The following is a 19,717-nucleotide window of genomic DNA, read 5'->3' as shown; positions in this document are numbered from 1 at the left end:
TACAGAGGAGAAAGGGCATCAGAGCCAAAGACAACTAACTGGGTTCAAATCCTGGCTCTGCTCTGGCTGGTGCTGGGGCTGTGGGCAGCTTATTTGACCTCTAATCCCTCACTGGGAAAATATAATTATAATACCCATCTCTCCAAGCTTTGAAAGGTTTCATGTGAGCATTAACACACACAGATGTGCTCAGAATTCTATCTGTTCAGAAAATGTAGTCTCCTCCTCTTCTCTAATTTACACACACACACACACACACACACACACACACACACACACACTGCTGACTTCCAACACTAGTTTAGCAGACATAGCTTAACAGGGCATTTTTTGGTTGCTGAAAATGTCATGGTCACAGATGTTCTTTCTAGTTAAACAGCGAGCTGCTACTGAGCAAAGCTTCACACAAAAGATGGAAAATGCAGACCTCAAACCAAGTTTTGCTAAATGAAAGAAGAAGATGGGAACTAAGGAGCTTTGCAGATCCAGCAAGATGTGACATGCCCCAAGGTTTCAGGGTCTCAGCCCCAGAGCCTCCACTACCTGGAAGAGATAGCACTAGAGTCCGTCTTTACAATGCAAAATCTGGGTTGGAAGAAGACTTATGTGTCACCCTTCCCTAGCCTCATGTGATTCAGGACATCTCCCCAGCATCGGCTAGAGACACGTCCCTCGGGACCAAACCAGGGATGCAAATGCACTCCCCTTTGGGCAGCTCTCAGTGCCAGCAAGGCCTAGACTGGTAAAGACCTGTAGCAACTGAACCTTATTCCGCTGCCTGGGCCATGCAATACAGATCTGCTTCCTGTTCCTCAAGACAAGATAAGGACACTTTACAGAGTCCAGAGTCTTCTCATTCCCGGAAAAAACATGAGCCATCAGATCAGCTTTCCTGGCAGGGAAGGGTCTCAGGGGTCCCATTCTCTTCTGCAGTAAAGGACAATGCATCACTTAAAAGCAGGATAAGAGGCTCTGGGAAGTCTCTGGGGAGCCCATGCTGAAAGCCCTCCTCTGGCCTGCCCCTCCTCAGCAGCTGGGGTGCTCTCTCTGGTCCTGCCAAGGGCCAGGGGTTGGCCTGGTGTCTGGGAGCCCTGTCTTCACTGCCCAATCATGGTAGCTTTGATCCCATGACTCTCAGCTTTTCCATCAGAATTCAGAGGGCAATAATAGTAACTGCTTGCTTGTAAAGTGCTTGGAGCTCAGAGGAGAAAAGGTGTCAGACAAGTGTAAAATGTTATTACTGGCACAGGCCAGAGGATGGAATGGAAAATCCCAGCAGAAAGTGGGAGCTCAGAGGAAGCCATTTGTCAGCTCCTCTAAACAAATGGATACAGGAAAAGGGGTCTCCCCCTTGAAGCCAGGCAAAGTCTGGGTCAGCCAGAGGGGCTGGAGGAGATGCAGGTGAGCATGAAGTGTCCTGCCTTCTGACATCAACTATTGATTTACAGCCATGCCTTCTGTCTCAAGACCAGCTGTCCATCACACATCATAGGTGGGGCTTTCACGGATGAGCCCAGGTACCCAGAGCTCCAAGCCATCAGCTCAGCCAGGGCAGAAGCCTCCTAGAGAAGAGGACTGCAGGAACTAAATCACTGCAGCAGCCATCTGGAAGAACCAGCCCAGTTTTCAAACAGGAGTACATCAGGCAGAAGAGCCAGTCAGCATGCGGCCATGAAGACTGAAGGGCAGATGGAAGAGGTACCAAGCACCTAGGTGATGCAATGAAATAAGGAGAACTTTTAAAACGCTCCAATTGCTGTTCTCAGAAACTTAGGAAACGTGGATTCTTCTGGGACTATATCTTCTTAGATATTATAAGTGTGACCCACCATTTCCTGTCCACAAAGTGATCATCAGTAAATGAACTGAAAGATAAAGTCAAGAAAATCTGTCAGAATATAGGGTAGTAAGACAAGGAGAAGGAACTTCAGATTAAAGTGACTCATATATGCTGTTAGGATGAATGAAAAAAAGTATAACATTTTAAAACATGAAGACTAAAAATCAGAAACATAGAGACAGAAAACATCATCACCTATTAATAAATAAGACTGGCATCTCATTAATGAAACTTACTGTGACTATACTGTTGGAATTCCAAAACCTAGAATTTGACAGTTTCACAATCAGAGTGGGAGGTTTTAGCACCTACTGTAACTGCATCAGACCTATCTGGTTCAACTTTCATGAAACTAAGTTGTGAGTTGTTTTGCGGTCACCATGGACCGCCCCTCCAGACAGAAGGTCATGTAGTCTGAGCATGCCCAGTGAACAAGTGGGCAGTGTAGGTGGAACCTAAGTGCTGGGGCTGAAGAACTGGGAGTGAAATAAAAGCAGATAGGCAGGACGCAGGATCCAATTAGATGAAGCTCTGGTATCGTGCCCTGGCAGGATCCAGTCAGATCATGCCTCCTGGCATCACCTCATTGCAAGATCTAATCAGATCACACCTCATTACCCTGTGCTTATGAAGCCTGACCCAAATCCCTGCTCGAGGAGACAGATTTGAGAGTTTTCTCCTGCCTCCTTGCCCGTTAATCGGCAATAAAGTTTTTCTTTTCTCAAAAGCTGGTGCCAAGGCATTGGCCTCTATGTGAACTGGGCAGCAAGCCCATTGATTGCTTGGTAACAATACCATGTTCCTAGATGGGAGGACTTAATATTACTAGGATACCAATTCTCTCCAAATGAACACAAATATTAGATTTCTCTCCTCGACTCTTGACAGTGAAAGCTTGTGTATGAACAATTAAAGACTCCCATGGAGGACTTTGAATCTGAAACCTGTGCTGCAAAGAATCAGGGGGTAGTTTAGAATTCACTCTAGTTACGGTGATAGTGATGGTGATGGTGGAGATGGCAGAGGAAGAGGTGGAAGGGAAGTGTGGGAGGTGCTGGTAGTCTGTGGGTGGTGGTGGTGGAGGAGCCAGTGGTGGGGGTGATGGGGGGATGGCAGCACCCAGCACCCAGGGTCTAGTGGAGACAATGGCAGCAGAATCAGAACAGCGTGTTGGCAGCAGGAGTCCAGGGCAATGTCTCCAGCGGCACCATTTGGCTTTTTATGGCTCTGTCCAAGGGTTGTTTCTAAACACTGCAATCTCTTACTAAGGCATCCATTATCCTTCTAATAAGTCCCTTTGCTGCCTGTGTTTAATAAAGTGGATTTCTATTGCTTACAACTAAGAACTGGCACAATGAGTTTTCCAATCTTGAGTGAAGGTAGTATTTTGTAAGCAAGGCAGGAAACAAGGAATATTGTTTTAAAAGTAAAAGACTGACTAATTCAGCCACAAAACTTGAAACAACCCAGTAGGAAAAGTGAAAGGGCCAAGTTCTTAAGGGTCGCAGCACAGAAGAAAGAGGAAGGCTGGTAAACACAGAGTAAGATGCTCATTCTCTCTTCCAATGGAAACAGTGAAATACCATTTTTCCATTTAGATTAGCACAAAAATACATAAATGATACATAATATCCAAGGTGTCACTGGGTAGGAAAATGAGGTCTCTTACAAAGCGCTGGGCAATGCAAAGAGGTGACATTTTCAGATGAATTGAAGGATAGCTCCCAGCATTCAAGGTGGGATTTTCCTCTACTCAAAAATGTTATTTCTCAGCATTTATCCCAATAGAAATACTTGGACAAAAGCATGAAGATATTAATAGCTGACTTATTTATAGCAGCCCCAAACTGTAGGCAATCTAAATAACATCAACAGGGGATGATAATTACTTCCAAAATAATTAAAATATGGGACAAAACAAAATATGGACAACTGAGGAAGAAGTAAAAAGTGTTTAATGGAACTATATTCTTTTCTTTTTTTTTTTTTTTTTTTTTGAGTCGGAGTTTCGCTCTTGTTGCCCAGGCTGGAGTGCAATGGCGCAATCTCGGCTCACCGCAACCTCCGCCTCCTGGGTTCAGGCAATTCTCCTGCCTCAGCCTCCCGAGTAGCTGGGATTACAGGCACGCACCACCATGCCCAGCTAATTTTTTGTATTTTTAGTAGAGACGGGGTTTCACCATGTTGGCCAGGCTGGTCTTGAACTCCTGGCTTCCCAAAGTGCTGAGATTACAGGTGTGAGGCACCATACCGAGATTTTTTTTAGATTTAATTTTTTTAGATTTTTAAAAATTAAAGCTATAATCAAAGAAAAAGTATATATAATTTTTTTTTCTCTTCCTACCTCACAGATTGTTTATTATTATTACTTTTTTGAGTTAGGATCTGGCTCTGTCACCTAAGCTGGAGTGCAGTGCCACGATCTCAGCTCACTATAAACACTGCCTCCTGGGATCAAGTGATCCTCTCATCTCAGCCTCCCCAGTAGCTGAGGCTACAGGCGTGTCCACCCTGACAAGCTAATTTTTCTAGAGATGGGGGTCTTGCTATGTTGCCCAGGCTGGTCTTGAGCTCCTGGGCTCAAGCGATCCTCCCACCTTGGCCTCCCAAAATTCTGGGATTACAGGCATGCACCACCTCGCCCAGCTGGTTTATTCTCTAGTGGAAAAAAAAAAAAAGCGATTGCAAAGCACCCTATATGGTATGATCCAGTTTCTCTTTTAAATTTGTTTTAATTGCAAGGAAGTGGTTACATTCAACCTAGACTTTATACACCTCTGTAGCAGCAATATTGTAAAGCCAGCATGTTTTACTTTTGCAATTCCTAAGCAAAACTAAAAGTCAAAAGGAATTGGAGTCCACAGGAGATACCTGTCGGGGTAAATTTGTACCAATATTTCTTCACTGTCTTGAATCCTTGTGAACCCGTGGGGGTCCTAGCTAGCCTTGGTGCAGGCTGGACCTTGAACTGTGCCCTCTGCCTTCCTGCTGGGGGAGTTAAAGGAGGACAGGAGGAAGCATGAAGAGTGTCTGGTTTCATCCCAGGGCTTCAGGAAAGTCCCTCCAAAGCCTAGATCAAGTTAATAGGAGAAACACCGCAAAGCGTAATATAGTTACCTACATTGTAGACAGATGAAAACGTATTTATTTGACCCAGTAAGTACAATCTACCATGCCTGCGGCACATCTATTGGAATATTACTGGGGGGCTGACTGCCTGACAGCTGTTTGATTTATGGAGCCAAAGTCAATGAAAGACAAAGTCAATACAACTACTTTTCAGCCTCACTTTCCAATTCATTTCGTAGAGAAGGTGAAAAGATATGGCTGCCTATAACAGGATTGGGTGAAACTCAGGAACCTCCTATGGGATGTTTGCATGTCTGTGTCAGTGGACATTTCTGTCTTCCAAAAGGGGACTTCCATCTGCGGCGGGTCCTGGGGCAGGAGCGTAGCTCTGTCCTGAACTAAATACATATTGTCCATGCTGGGAGCTTTCTAGGCGTGGCTCAGGGGGATGGGTGGAGCTGGCTTGTCCAGGAGCCTGATTTCTGAAACGTGATACACAGCTCCTGTTCCCAGTGGGCTGACCTGCCTTTCAGAACCTGCAGAAGAATGTATTTCCAAGAAATGAGGGACTAATCTGCCTGCCTCCCACTTGAGTGTGACACCAAGGCTGAAGGCAAATCCCTGCCAGAAGACTGGGACGTAGTGGGCTGGAGCGTGAAGTAGATTTGGGCTCAAGCTGTAGCTTTGAGTAGCGTTGGGAAAGTCACTTCCCTGAACCTTGTTTTCCTCCTCTATAAAATGGGCACGATATTGTCCTCTTCATGGAGATATTCTACAGATTCATTGAAATAATGGATTTGTTTCCCAGGGCTGTTGTAAGAGAGTACCACAAACTGGATGGCTTAGACAACAGAAGTTTATTGTCTCACAGTTGTGGGGGCTGGAACTTTGAGGTCAAGGTGCTGGTAAGTTTCGTTTCTTCTGAGGGCTGTGAGGAAAAAATCTACTCCAAGGCTTTCTCTGAGATTCTGGTGGATTATTTCTATGTTTGGTATTCCTAGGTTTGTAAAAGCTTCACTCAAATCTCTGCCTTTACCTTCATGTGTTATTTTCCTTCTATGTTTGTGTCCAAATTTCCCCTTCTCTCTCTTTTTTTTTAAGACAGAGTCTTGCTCTGTTGCCCAGGCTGAAGTGCAGTGGCACAATCTGAGCTCACTGCAACCTCTGCCTCCCAGGTTCAAGCAATTCTCCTTCCTCAGCCTCCTGAGTAGCTGGGATTGCAGGCATGCACCACGTCGGCCAGATAATTTTTTGTGTTTTCAGTAGAGATGAAGTTTCACCGTGTTGACCAGGCTGGTCTCAAGCTCCTGACTTCCTGATCCACCTGCCTCAGTCTCCGAAAGTGCTGGGATTATAGGCATGAGCCACCACACTGGGCCCAAATTTCCCGTTTTTATAAGGGCACCAGTCATATTGGATTAACAGCCCACCCTAATGACCTGTAATGACCCTATTTCCAAATAAGCTTCCATTCTGAGGTAATAAACATTAGGACTTCAACATATGAGTGAGGAGAGGCACAATTTAACCCAGAGCCAGTGGCGCATGTAAAGTGACTGACGTGGCATAGCTCCTGAGTGAATTGCAGCTCCCTTTGTCCACAAAGTCCCCTCTTGCCAGCATCTGGGTGGAAAGAGGCAATGAAGGTGGAAGAGGGAAGCCACCACATTTCTTAGTGGGTTCTCTGGGTTGGGATCACCCATCCATGCTGCTTCCGCCAAGTGTCTCCCACTCCATGAGCCCATCCATCAGCTCCTGTGGTCAGCGGAGAGCAGCATTTCCCCGGAGCCCAGGGAGCTCCTGTCTGCTGTCGTTTGCTGATAAGCCAATGCTTGCTGATGTGTGTCCTGATTTCAGAGTGTGCCTGCCTCTCTAATCCTGTGGCCATGCTATGGTTGCTGAGAGCAGGGCTGCCACTCCTTTGCTGTGCACCCCTGACCCAGCTGGGGTCTGGCAGAGAAAGTCTCTAGTGAGGGTTTGAAGAATGTAGGAATGAAGGAACAGCAGCTTCAATAACAAGGTCATCATACATTTCTTTAATATAGTCGCTGCCTCAGCATCCATTTTTATGCCTGACATAAGCTGATTAGAACTCAGTTGTACCCAGTCACCTTTGGACTCAAAACTTCCTCTCCCCATGTGGTTATGCCTCATCCCACTGACCCAAAACCCAATATCTGACTATAATAAAACCAAATGGTCATGCCAGCATCGGGAAAATAAGGCCCCCCCTTCATAGGTGTTTTCTTTAAACCAGCCAGTCCACAACCCCAGAGGAAAGCCTAAGAATAATGGCCATGGGCCTTAATGAAAGCATAGTCCCACAGGTGTTCTCCCTTCCAACGCAGTGGGTAAGCTGCCCACCACCTCCTGGCTTCCCGTAGGCCTCCAGTGTGTAACCATCTGCCCTGAGGCCTGTGAGTGAAATGCTTCCCCTGTTTCATGCATTCTGGTTTCACTTCTTCACTGCGTCTAACCTGACACACACATCCAAACCTAATGTTCCCCATCAGGGCTCCCGTAGAAAGTGGTTATCTGGGCTCACGGCCACTCTCAAGAGACACCACAAGACCAAATGGAAAGAAACTGTAGCAATACAAATCACAATAAAAGTGAAACCTGTTAGGCCGGGCGTGGTGGCTCAAGCCTCTAATCCCAGCACTTTGGGAGGCCGAGGCGGGTGGATCACGAGGTCAAGAGATCAAGACCATCCTGGTCAACATGGTGAAACCCCGTCTCTACTAAAAATACAAAAAATCAGCTGGGCATGGTGGCGCGTGCCTGTAATCCCAGCTACTCAGGAGGCTGAGGCAGGAGAATTGCCTGAACCCAGGAGGCGGAGGTTGCGGTGAGCCGAGATCGCGCCATTGCACTCCAGCCTGGGTAACATGAGTGAAACTCCGTCTCAAAAAAAAAAAAAAAAAAAAAAAAAAAAAAGTGAAACCTGTTCAAGTGTTTGCCTCCCACCCCCCATCCCCCAGCCATCTCTCTCTAAAAGTTCCCCAGGCATGTGCAAAGAGATCCTGTCTCTCTGGGCATCAGCATAGAGGCCCACTGCGCAAGCCACCAAGTACTTGGCTCAGGTGATAAACCAAAACCCATTAAAGCTCTGTGATCCTCGAAAAGGACACAAAGACAAATGTATGTAGAACAGGGCCCAGGCTGACCTCAGTTGCCATGAAAGATAGCAACATGCCATCAGCAGCTGCTCCCAAGCAAAGCGGCAGGCACTGGTCACAGAAGAAGAGACTCAGGGCTTGGAAGGCTGCTGGGGAGGCCTTGGCTCCTGCTCCATCTATCTGTGTGTCTTGGGTTTCAAATATGTATTATAGAAATTCCAAATATCACTCAATCTCAGAACCTCCCTGTCTGAATCTTAAAAATTGGATTAAAGGCACCTCCCCATGTATAAGAATTGAGGAAAAAAATGACTATAGATTTGTAAAAAGTAGGGTTTGCATGGAAATCTTTACTTTGCAGGGGCATTTCTGCAACATGCCACCTTACAATACCACCAACAGAAGTTTCTTCATTATCCTGGGAGGTTACTCCAAGACATTTTGCAACACTTAGCACTGTGAGAAACTTTCTCACCCTGTGTTTTATTCAGTGATGTTGTGAACTGAATGTTTGTGTCTCCCTCAAATTCCTGTGTTAAAGCCCTAAAGCCCTAGCCTGCATTGGTATCGTATTTGGAGGAGATTTGGGGAGGTAACTAGGGTTAGATGAGGTCTGAGTGAAGGCCCTCATGTTGGGATTAGAGCTCTTATAAGAAGAGACACCACGCCTTCCTCTCTCTACCACATATAGACCCAGTGAGAAGGCAGCTGTCTGCAAGTTAGGAAGAGAGCCTTCACCAAATCCGACCATGCTGGCACCTTGATCTCACATTCCCACTCTCCTGAACTATTAAAAATAAATTTCAGTTGCTTAAGCCACCCAGTTAGTGGGATTTTATTATGGCAGTCTGAGCAGACTAATCTGAGTCAAAATCTATTTGTTATTCTTACTCATTAAGAATTCAATGATTTTCTTATAATGTTCAAATGTAATGAAAAACATTAAGAAATAATTCTCTTTAAAGAAATATCTAGGAGAGAAAAACAAAGCAGCTATTTTTATATTTTATGGCTGAGCTGTCTAATATGGTGGCCAACTACCACATGTGGCTACTGGGCACTTGAAACGTGGCCAGTCCTAATTGAGATGTGCTGCACAACGGGTTCCGGACTTACAGCAAAAACAGAATATAAAACTCACAATTTTTATATTGATTACATGTTAAAATACTAATGTTTTGGATCCATTAAGTTAAATAGCACATACAATTGAACTTAATGTTACCTGGTTTTCTTTTCTTTGATGTGGCTCTGAGAAAATACGACACATTTGGCTCATATTTGTGGCTCGCCTTTTATTTCTATTGCACAGCGCTGGTCTAGAGTCTGAAGCAGTAGACAAAGCCTGGGCTTTTGAGTCAAGAAGCTCTGCATTCCCATCCAAACTCTGTCATAACCAGCTTTGTCAACATGGGCAAATGACTTCACCTCTGTGACCCTCAGCCTTCCTGTAAATGAAATGGGGAAAAGAACATATTTTACAGTGTCATAGTAAAGACTACCAGTGGTGATGAAATCAAGTGTGTAGAATCCCTAACAGGAGTTTGCTACCCAGTAAAAACTCAATAAATTTTTGTTTCTAACTCCCCAGTTAGTAGGAAGAGAAAACCATGCTGTCAACACTCTCCTAATCAGCACCAGCTGCAAGCCTAGTGGCTTTTAAAGATGGAGCTCTGAGCATCACGGACAGTGAGAAGAAGTCAAGGAACACCAAGAAAGTTGTCAATATTATTCTGTTTGAAAAGTTTAGTTTTGGGGGAACATCTTTCAATGTACCTGCTTGCATTTCTTTAAACCTTGCTCTGCAACTTGGCCTATGTCCTTAACCAGCAGGGAATTGTGATGGGTCAATATTGATGCAATGCTGTTGTGTTTTGTAAACAAGTCCCAGCTGCACAGAGCTTGTTCCTCTCCCATCCTCCCCATCCCTCACACATACCTTGGAAGCTCCATGTGGATCTTCCCACCTCCCAGTTCACAAGCATCACTATGCCTGGCAGCAACCCCAGGAACTGCACCTTATGTCATGATCACAGAGATCTGTTGGAGATGATCAGTCTCTACAGTGCCAGTCTTGTAGGTATAATTGAAATAAAATACAATCACGGGACATTGAATATGAAGAGAAGACTAGTGTCTTGACTTGGTGGCCCAGATATGCATATTAAAGGCCTGGGGGTGGTCATTGAGTGAAAACTGGGTCTAAGAGTGTGGTGGGCTGTGGCTGCCCACACTGCTCAAGGCTGGAGTATGATGGAGTCTGGAGGGACAGGGTATCCAGCTACTGGAACATGGGTACCAGTAGCTCCCATGGAGTGCTGGGGTTAGATAGAAGACTCATGTAGTTTTCCATCCACATTCTATGAGGGAAAGGGACTTGTCCTAGGAAGAGTGAGCAGGTAGGATCCAGGTCACATGGAAACAAGTAAAGGGAGAGTAGTGTTTAATCCGGAAAGAAGACAGACACTTGGGACATCTAAACACTGGATCCACTGCATGCAAAGAAAGTTCTCACCTCACTCTGCTGGCTCCTTTGGGTGGGAGAATGGACAGTGGGTGGACTTTCTGAGAGACAGAGGCTTTGTTCCCATAAGAAATAGGATAATTATTTAACTACTGTAGGTCGTTCCTTATTCCTAAAACGATTCAGAGTAAGTGAAAAGAACAAGGCCATCCACAAGTGAAACAGACTGTTTTGCTAGGCTGTGATCTGTGCCTCTGGTAGTGGCCAAGTAGTTGTCACCTGTGTCCAGCATGGAAATCTTTGTCGAGGGTGGACTTCCAACCCTGGGCATGGAAGTGGAGCCACAATTCTTACATGACAACACTGGGACTTTCCCATGAAGCTCAGCTACACAGGCAAATCCGTGAGGCTGCAAAATTGGCTTGGAACCCTTCTTTCTTCTAAAAAATGTGTCCTCCTGTAACAAAGTTCACTTTCCTAGCCCTTGACCAGGCCCTGGTGACCACAGGCTCCTGGCCTCACCGTCAGGCACGGGGACTCCCAAACCAACTCTCTCCAGTGTTCACATACAAAGGAAAATTAAAGCCAACAGTAGAACATGCAGCATCTGGAGTGAGAGGACGAAGTGGGAGGCAGGTTGGAAGAAGAGTCCGATGCCCCCGGGGGCCCCTGGGGTGAGGAGGAAGCATCCTTCCTGAAGCAGCTTGTGCCTATCCCTGGCTGGGATGCTGCTGTTTTTGCCAGCTCTGCCTAGGCCCTGGACTAAGTAATTCCCCCAGGATGGGGTCTGTTTGGGTAGAGTGGGAGGTGTTTTCAGTGTTGTTCATTTGCAGTTGCCTTTGGGAAATGGGAAAAAGTGAGTCAGACACCGTTCTTTGAACCTGGGAGACCCGGCTGAACTCTGAGGAGACAGGAAGGCACCCTCATTAGTCACTGTTTCTGTGGGGCCACACTGGGGAACAAAGGCTGCTCACATGTGTTGGCCTGACAGGCTTTCCACGGGTGGGGACCAGCATGGTCAGGGCAACAGCTTCCAGTGGAGCTGTTTAAGCCTAGGGAAGCACCCGCAGCCCAGGATGCTCTTCAAGGCCCTCACAGACCACTGCTGCCCACAGCCCTCACCAAGAGAAGCGCATAGAGGGGAAGCGGGGAGGGGAGGAGGAGGCTTGTGGTTTAGCTCATAGTCAGACTCAGACCAGTCTGCTGGTCTTGGACAAGGAGTTTTGTGAGCCGAGAACTCGTGCTGCTCTCCCTGGGCACATGAAAATTAGAATCCTAAGGCGAGACTTTCCCTTAGGAAATCAAGAACTTAAACATTTAGATAATCTACATTGGGAATGACCCTAAAGAATTGATCCTGGGTTTTTAAAAAATACGTGAAAATGGTGACTTCAGTGTTATTTGTAACAGCCGAAGCTTACAATAGACTAATTAACCAAAAATAGAGATTGGCCAATTAATCTACTGCATGTTCTCAGCCACGATGTGTGATCTTTAGGAAAAATTTGTAAGCACATGGGAATATGTTTATGCATCCAGTAAAAAATATAATATCACGATATGAGAGAGTGCAATTCCATTCAAAATAGCAAAGATATGAAATCAACCTCAATGCTCATCAACAGTGGACTAAATAATGAAAATGTGGTACACGTGCACCATTAAATACTATGCAACCATAAAAAAGCACAAGATCATGTCCTCTGCAGCAGCATGGATGCAGCTAGAGGCCATTATTCTAAGTGAATGAGCGCAGGAACAGAAAACAAAATACCGCATGTTCTGACTTATAAGCAGAAGCTAAGCATTGAGTACGTGTGGACACAAAGTTGAGAACAACAGACACAGAGGCTCACTTGAGGGTGGAGGTTGGGAGGAGGGTAAGGGTCAAAAAACTACTTATCAGGCACTATGCTCACTAGCTGGGTAAAGAAATCATTTGTACAGCAAACCTCAGCAACATGCAATTTACCCATGTAACAAACCTGCATATATACCCTCTGAGGCTAAAATAAAAGTTGAAAAAGAAAAAAAAATGTGTAATTGTATAATCACAGCTGTGTAAAAGGACAAAAGCACCCATAGGAAAAGTCAAGAATGGAACAGTATCAAAATGGGAGTTAACTTTGTGTGATGGGAATGAGAATTATATATTTTTTTCTATTTGGCATTTTCCAAACTGTCGCTGATGAATGGATGTGTTTGATCATTATATTTTTGCTTTATAAAGTAACTTCAGGCTGAAAGCAAGTCAACAGCCCTTCCACGAGTCTGTACGTGGCTCATGGGAGGCCACAGAAGAAGCCTCTCCCTGCAAAGGCTCCCATGTTGATGGAACTCGATGGCATTTGAAGACTGATAATCTACAGAAAGTTGCAGGCTGGGGGTGAAGGTGCTGGCTCCATCATAAGTCTGTCGGTCAGAGCTTCATCTTGCCCTGCCCACAGGAGTCCTCACAAAGCCCCAGAGAAATCTGGCCATTCTCCAGGGGACTGAGCATCCCCCGTGGTTCTGCATGGGAGGCGATGTCTATCCTCGGGGCACCCCATGACAAACCTCATGGATGGAGGACCCAGAGAGTCGACTGACTATGTGTGTTCTCAGCCCCAGGTGGTCAGTATTGACCAGAAGAGGTGGCAGATGGTCACCTGGGTCAGGTCTCCCTTTGTCCCCTGACTCTCATCTCCATCTCTTCTTCTCACACTGATAGTCACAGGATAAATTATTTCCTCACTGTTCCCAAGGGTCAGGCCCCATGACAGAGAGGCACAATTGCCACATGTGTCCCATTTCCTGATCACAGAGACACTGGCAATCCTGTGTCAGGGTAAGATGACTTGCATGTGGCAAGACTTGGCACACATCTCTGTGTTTCTCCATCACCACTACTATTTTTCTGTTATCTCCACCAAAGGAGGATGTTTCTGACCATGGGTATGCTTCCAGACCCCACAGATTTGTGCCAAAACAATGTCATGGTCTCAGAAAGAGTATCTGTCTCTTAAGGGATTAGAAGCCATCAGCAAAGTAATTAGCGCAGAATCTTCCACTGGGTCAACCTGAAGAGAGATGCATGAGCTCAGTGTTCCAAATGCAGCATCTGAAGACTTGGAAAGTACTCCAGCAATCACTGGAGCTGTGCACGTGAGGAGTGTGCTTGCTGTGCATTTGTCCTTCTTACAGATGAGAAAACTAAGCTTAGAGAGGGAGGAAGTGGCTGGCCCAAATTTCTGGCAGAACCAGGACAAGATCTAAGATGCATCATACCATCGGAACGCTTGCAACCTAAGGCTCACATCTCGCATGCATGCAGCTAAGCAGAAAAATGACTGAGGGAACATGCATATTTGGAACCTCATGTATTACTTCTTCTGGATGGCAAGGTCTTTCTGGAATCTCTCGACTCACAAGATTTCAAAGAACTCTTGTTTTCTACCTGAAAGCTCTGTCATCAGTTGCCAGCCAGTGGGCAACCCAACCCCACCTATCCCCACACCATGACACACGAAGGAAAGGACTCCTTGATCCCTCCCTCCTGCCCTCATGGTCAGACCTATGGACTCCTGCTGTGCATGGAAAGAAGCCCAGCTCTGCTGGAAATCTCCTGATGGTCCCCACAGTTCAGATAGTGGGTCTGGGATCTGCTTCCTGAACAACAGGGCAGAGCATTCTGCTTAAGAAAAATTCTCACTGCCGTTAACCCCACATTAGGGAGGAGAAAATGGAGGCCCAGCAAAAATAGCACGGTGTTGTCTTCAATCAAATATAGCACATTAAGGTAGCATTGTGCCCACTTAGTCCCCAAAATTCCAGTAAAATGGCTAAATGGAATTAAAATCCATAAATCTATAAAGGAGAAAAGAAAAAGAGAGATGCCAGCGGATAAGAGATGTCAACATTTGGGGAAGTTAGATGAAAGCTAAGGCTGCAGCAACGAAGACAGTAAGAAGACTGCAATCTGGCTCAGTACCACCTTGGAAAGGCTCCGGAATTGGAGATTCCAGAAACGATTAAGGTAGGAATTAGGTGTGGAGCTAAAAACAGAGGTTTTGTGGAACTCTGAGTAAGAAAGAACGCATTCTCCCATCCTCTCCATACCCAGCAGAGACAGGGGAGTTCCTTCCCAGAGCCCTCAGAATGCTCACAGTATCCGTCCCAGGAAACCTGGAGAGAAGACTCTCTGCATTCAGGAATGTGAGTTCCTGCTAAGGACTTGGGTAGGTGCATCCTGCAAAAGTGATGAGGTGAACTTCCATATGAGCCGTCACACCCTCCTTCGTTTCCCTCCTCCACTGCCTCAAGCCTGGCAGCTACATCTGTCCCTCCTCTGAAATGAGATGGAAGCTCCAGATCTTTCCAGGGGAACATGAATTGACATTTGGGGTCCCTCAGTGGATGACCAGGCTCTCCTAATCACACTAATGGGAAGGTTCTCAATAGAACAGCTCCAGTCCTCACTCACACACCTGCTTGGGACTCAGTTTCCAATCAGCTTTTTGTAACTTGGTCCGAATTTTAGTTTTACATTTGTTTTGCTTGAATTTCAAATAGACATGCTTGAATTCATCAAACTTCTCAGCTCAGCACACATTCTCACCATTGGCCCATGCAAGGTTCTCTATTGTTTTAGTCCGTTTACTTTTTATTCTCAAGCCTCAATCCTGTCTCCCTGTAAGGAGTCATTATGATGTACTTAATGTAATTTCTTAAGATACATATTATTATATTGTACATGTGTGAATTTCTAATTTACAGATATGACATTGAGATATTTCATTTACTTTCTTCGATCAATGTTAGGTGCATTCCTTGTGGTATATGGTTCCATGGACTTTGACAAAGGCATAGAATCAAGTGTCTAAGACTTGAGTAGCATACAGACTGTTCCAACCCCCTAAACACTCTCTATTGAGGCCCTCTTGTGGTCAAACCTCCTCCCCTCCCCCAGCTCCTGGCAAGGATTAATCTTTCCCATTCTATAATTTGGGTTTTTTTAGAATGTCACATCAGTGGCATTCTTTGGGTCTAACTTCTTTTACTTAGACCCATGTATTTGAAATTTATCCTTATTGTTATGTAAGTCAGTAGTTTATTTCTTTGTATTTCTGAGTTGCATTCCATTGTACGGCTGTACCACAGCTTGTTTATCCGTTCACCTGTTGAAGGATATGGTCATTATTCCCAGCTCTTGTTGATTATGAGTAATACCACAACAAGCAATTGCAGGTTTTTGTGTGGAAGAAAGTTTTCGGTTCACTTGAGTGAACTGAACCTACGTGCGGGAATGCAGGGTCATCAGGCAAGTGGAGTTTTATAAGAAACAACCAAAGCGTTTTCCAAAGTGTCTATACCATTTGCATTCCTATAAATTACTAAATTACTAATGAGAGTTCCTAGCACTCCACATGTCACCAATATGCAATATTGCCAGTTATTTCTTTTTCAATTTTAGACAATCTGGTAGAAGAATAGTGCTGTCTCACAGTGATTTTAATTTGTACTTTCTTAATGACTAATTCTGTTGAGCATTTTTTCATATGCAATTTGCCATCTCTATAACTTCATTGGTAAAGCATCTGATCAGATCTTTGGCCAGTTTTTAATTGCATTGATTTTTTTATTGTTGACTTTTAAGAGTTTTTAATATTTTCTCAACAAAAATTATGAGATATGCAATTTATAAATATTTTCTCCCAATGTCTTATTTTCTGTCTCCTATTTTTCTTCTAGAAATTTTTCTTCTAAAAAGTTTATAGTTTTAGGTTTTACTTGTAAGTGATGCCTTTTAAGTTTATTTTTGTTCATTCTCTCATATACATGATGAGAATGAGGTATGGATCAAAGCTTTTTTTGTGCATATGGATATACAATTGCTCCATCAGCCTTTGCTCAAAATACTATCCTTTCTTCCCTGAATTATCTTAGTGTCAATTTCAAAATTGGTTGTTTATGTATGTGTGAATCAATTTCTGGATTTTTTATTTTGTTCCATAGCCTCTTTGTCTTGACACAAATGTCACACTGTTTTGATTACTGCAGTTCTGTAAGTTTTGAAATTGGTAAATATTATTTTTCCAAATTTGTTCTTCTTTTCCAAGGTTTTGGTTATTCTAGGTCCTTTGAATTTCCATAAGAATTTTAGAATTGTTTCTCAATTTTACAAAAAAAAATCCTTTTAGGTTTTTATTGGCATTGCTTTGAATTTGTAAATCAATATGAGGAAAATTGACATCTTAATATTAAGTTTTCTGATCTGTGAATACAGTGTTTCTCTCCATTTGTTTAGATTTTTAATCTCTCAACAATGACCTAGAGCTGTCAGTATCCTGTTCTTTCATCTCTTTATCAGATGTATTTCTAGATGTGTCACAATTTTTGATCTTATTATAAAGTGGGCTGTATTCTAATTTTAATTTCTAAATTTTGGATGTTGGTAGATATAAATACAATTTTTTATATTGAACTTGCATTCTACAACTTTATTGCTCTCATTTGTCAGTTCTAGTGGATGTTAAACTTATTTTTAGTTGATAAATAAATATTATATATATTTATGACGTACAATGTGTTGCTTTGAAATATGTATACATTGTGGAATGGCTAATGAGCTAATTAACATATGCATTACTTCACATACTTATCTTTTTTGTGATGATACACTTAAAATCTACTCTGAGCAGTTTTCAAGAATACAGTGCATTGGTATTAACTATCATCATCATGTTGTACAGTAAGATCTCTTGGCCTTATTTCTCCTACCTAACCCTAACAGCTTTTAAATAGATACTCTTCTTTTTCAAAGCGTGTTAGTTATTCACACACTTTTACTCTTCCATGCAATTTTATAACCATTTTGTTGAGTTCATTAAGAAAAATCCTTTCAGAATTTTAATAGGAATTGCATTGGATTCATAGATTAAATCTGAGAGGACTAACATAAATACAATGTCAATTCTTTCCATGTATGAATCGTTCTTATCTTAGACATTTTAATGAGGCATTCATGTTGTCACCAAGAAGGCTGTTGATGTGTTAACTTGACTTGGCTAAGGGGTGTCCAGACAGCTGGTAAAGCAACATTGCTGAGTGTTTCTGGGAGAGTAATTCCTGAAGAGATCCACATTTGAACAGAGGAACTGAGTAAAGCAGATGACCCTTCCCAGCGCGGGTGGGCATCGTCCAATCCCTCAAGGTCCTAATTAGAATAAACAAGCAGAGGGAAGGAGAATAATTCTCTCTGCTTGAACTGGGACATCCATATTCTCCTGCCTTCAGTCATCGGTGCTCCTGGTTCTCAGCTTTTGGGCTCAATCTGGGACTTACATTTTCAGCACTTGGAACCTCAAGCCTGATTTATGCCAGTGTCTTTCCTGGGTCTCCAGCTTGCAAATGGCAGATCATGGGACTTTTTGGCTTCTATAACTGTGTGGGCCAATTCTCATAATAAATATTCTCTATTATATGTATCTCTATATAGCCTATTGGTTCAGTTTCTCTAGAGAACCCCGACTAATACAAAAGAATTTCTCTTCTTTGCTAGCATAATTTCTAGGTCCCTCACTGTGAGTGACATTTGATTTTCTACTACTCTGTATAGTTAGATATCATCTCTAAAGCTTTCTGGCTTTGGGGAAATGCATCCAGCCACATTACTAAACTTTCTTGTGACTTCTCACAGATTTTCTCTTATTTGTTTTATTTCATTCTTGGGTTACTAGTGACTAACTCTTCAATTTGAATGAATGGCAAAGGATCCTCAGGTATTCCAGGAAATTCTGCAGCATGAAAGACAGATGCCAAATAAAATAGAGGTGATGCAGGAAGCAAAAGAAAAACTCCAATAGACTTGCATTAAGATTCTCAGAGAGGCCAGAGAAAAAAATTGCTTCAAAAAAAAAAAGAACAAGAAAGTGTAAGTATTAAACTGGCAATCAAAAGGATTATTATAAATAAAAATATATAATAACGAAAATCTTTTAAAGAACAAAGACATTTGGAAATAAAAGTTAAAAATTTCCCAGAAACTGGAACTACAACAAACAAAGATTGACTTTTTAAAATTTTATTTTTATTATACTTTATGTTCTGGGGTCCATGTGCAGAATGTGCAGGTTTGTTATATAGGTATACGCATGCCATGGTGATTTGCTGCATCTATCACCCCATCATCTACATTAGATATAATGCTATCTCTCCCCAGTTCCCCCACCTCCTTCTATCCCTTCCCTAGCCCCTTTCCCCATGACAGGCTTCAGTGTGTGATGTGCCCCACCCTATGTTCATGTGTTCTCATTGTTCAACACCCACTTACGAATGAGAACACACGGTATTTGGTTTTCTATTCTTGTGTCAGTTTGCTGATAATGATGGCTTCCAGCTTCATCCATGTCCCCGCAAAGGACATGAACTCATCCCTTTTTATGGCTGCATAGTATTCCATGGTATATATGTGCCACATTTTCTTTATCCAGTCTATCACTAATGGGCATTTGCGTTGGTTCCAAGTCTTTGCTATTGTAAACAGTGCTGCAATAAACATACATGTGCATGTGTCTTTATACTAGAATGATTTATAATCCTCTGGGTATATACCCAGTAATGGAATTGCTGGGTCAAATGGAATTTCTATTTCTAGATCCTTGAAGAATCACCACACTGTCTTCCACAATAGTTGAACTAATTTATACTCCCACCAACAGTGTAAAAGTGTTCCTTTTTCTCCACATCCTCTTCAGCATCTGTTGTCTCCTGATTTTTTAATGACTGCCATTCTAACTGGTGTGAGATGATATCTCAATGTGGTTTTGATTTGCATTTTTCTAATGACCAGTGATGATGAGTTTCTTTTCATATATTTGTTGGCTGCATAAATGTCTTGTTTTGAAAAGTGTCTTTTCATATACTTTGCCCACTTTTTGATGGGGTTTTTGTTTTTTTCTTGTAAATTTGTTTAAGTTCTTTGTAGATTCTGAATATTAGCCCTTTGTCAGATGGGTAGATTGCAAAAACTTTTTCCCATTCTGTTGGTTGCCCGTTCACTCTAATGACTGTTTCTTTTGCCGTGCAGAAGCTCTTAAGTTTACTTAGATCCCATTTGTCTATTTTGCTTTTTTTTGCCAATGCTTTTGGTGTTTTAGTCATGAAGTCTTTGCCTATGCCTATGTCCTGAGTGGTTTTGCCTAGGTTTTCTTCTAGGGTTTTTATGGTGTTAGGTCTTATGTTTAA

General features: G+C 43.2%; 1 long non-coding RNA gene across 1 annotated transcript in view; it reads right to left on the bottom strand.

Annotated features, from left to right (window-relative positions):
• Window positions 1-286: 286 nt before the first annotated feature.
• The window catches only part of LOC119467745, a 47,203-nt gene continuing 27,772 nt past the window's right edge, over window positions 287-19,717 (bottom strand). The window contains exons 2-3 of the long non-coding RNA XR_005196353.1: window positions 9,254-9,476; window positions 287-1,865 (exon numbers count right to left, since the gene is read on the bottom strand). This is a non-coding gene — a long non-coding RNA (uncharacterized LOC119467745). The remainder of the gene's footprint in view (window positions 1,866-9,253; window positions 9,477-19,717) is intronic.

This window comes from Cebus imitator, unplaced genomic scaffold (assembly GCF_001604975.1).
Source record: "Cebus imitator isolate Cc_AM_T3 unplaced genomic scaffold, Cebus_imitator-1.0 Scaffold326, whole genome shotgun sequence".
Classification (NCBI taxonomy): Eukaryota; Metazoa; Chordata; class Mammalia; order Primates; family Cebidae; genus Cebus; species Cebus imitator.
Note: the sequence above shows the minus strand (reverse complement) of the source record. Positions and strands in the feature narration are given on the sequence as shown.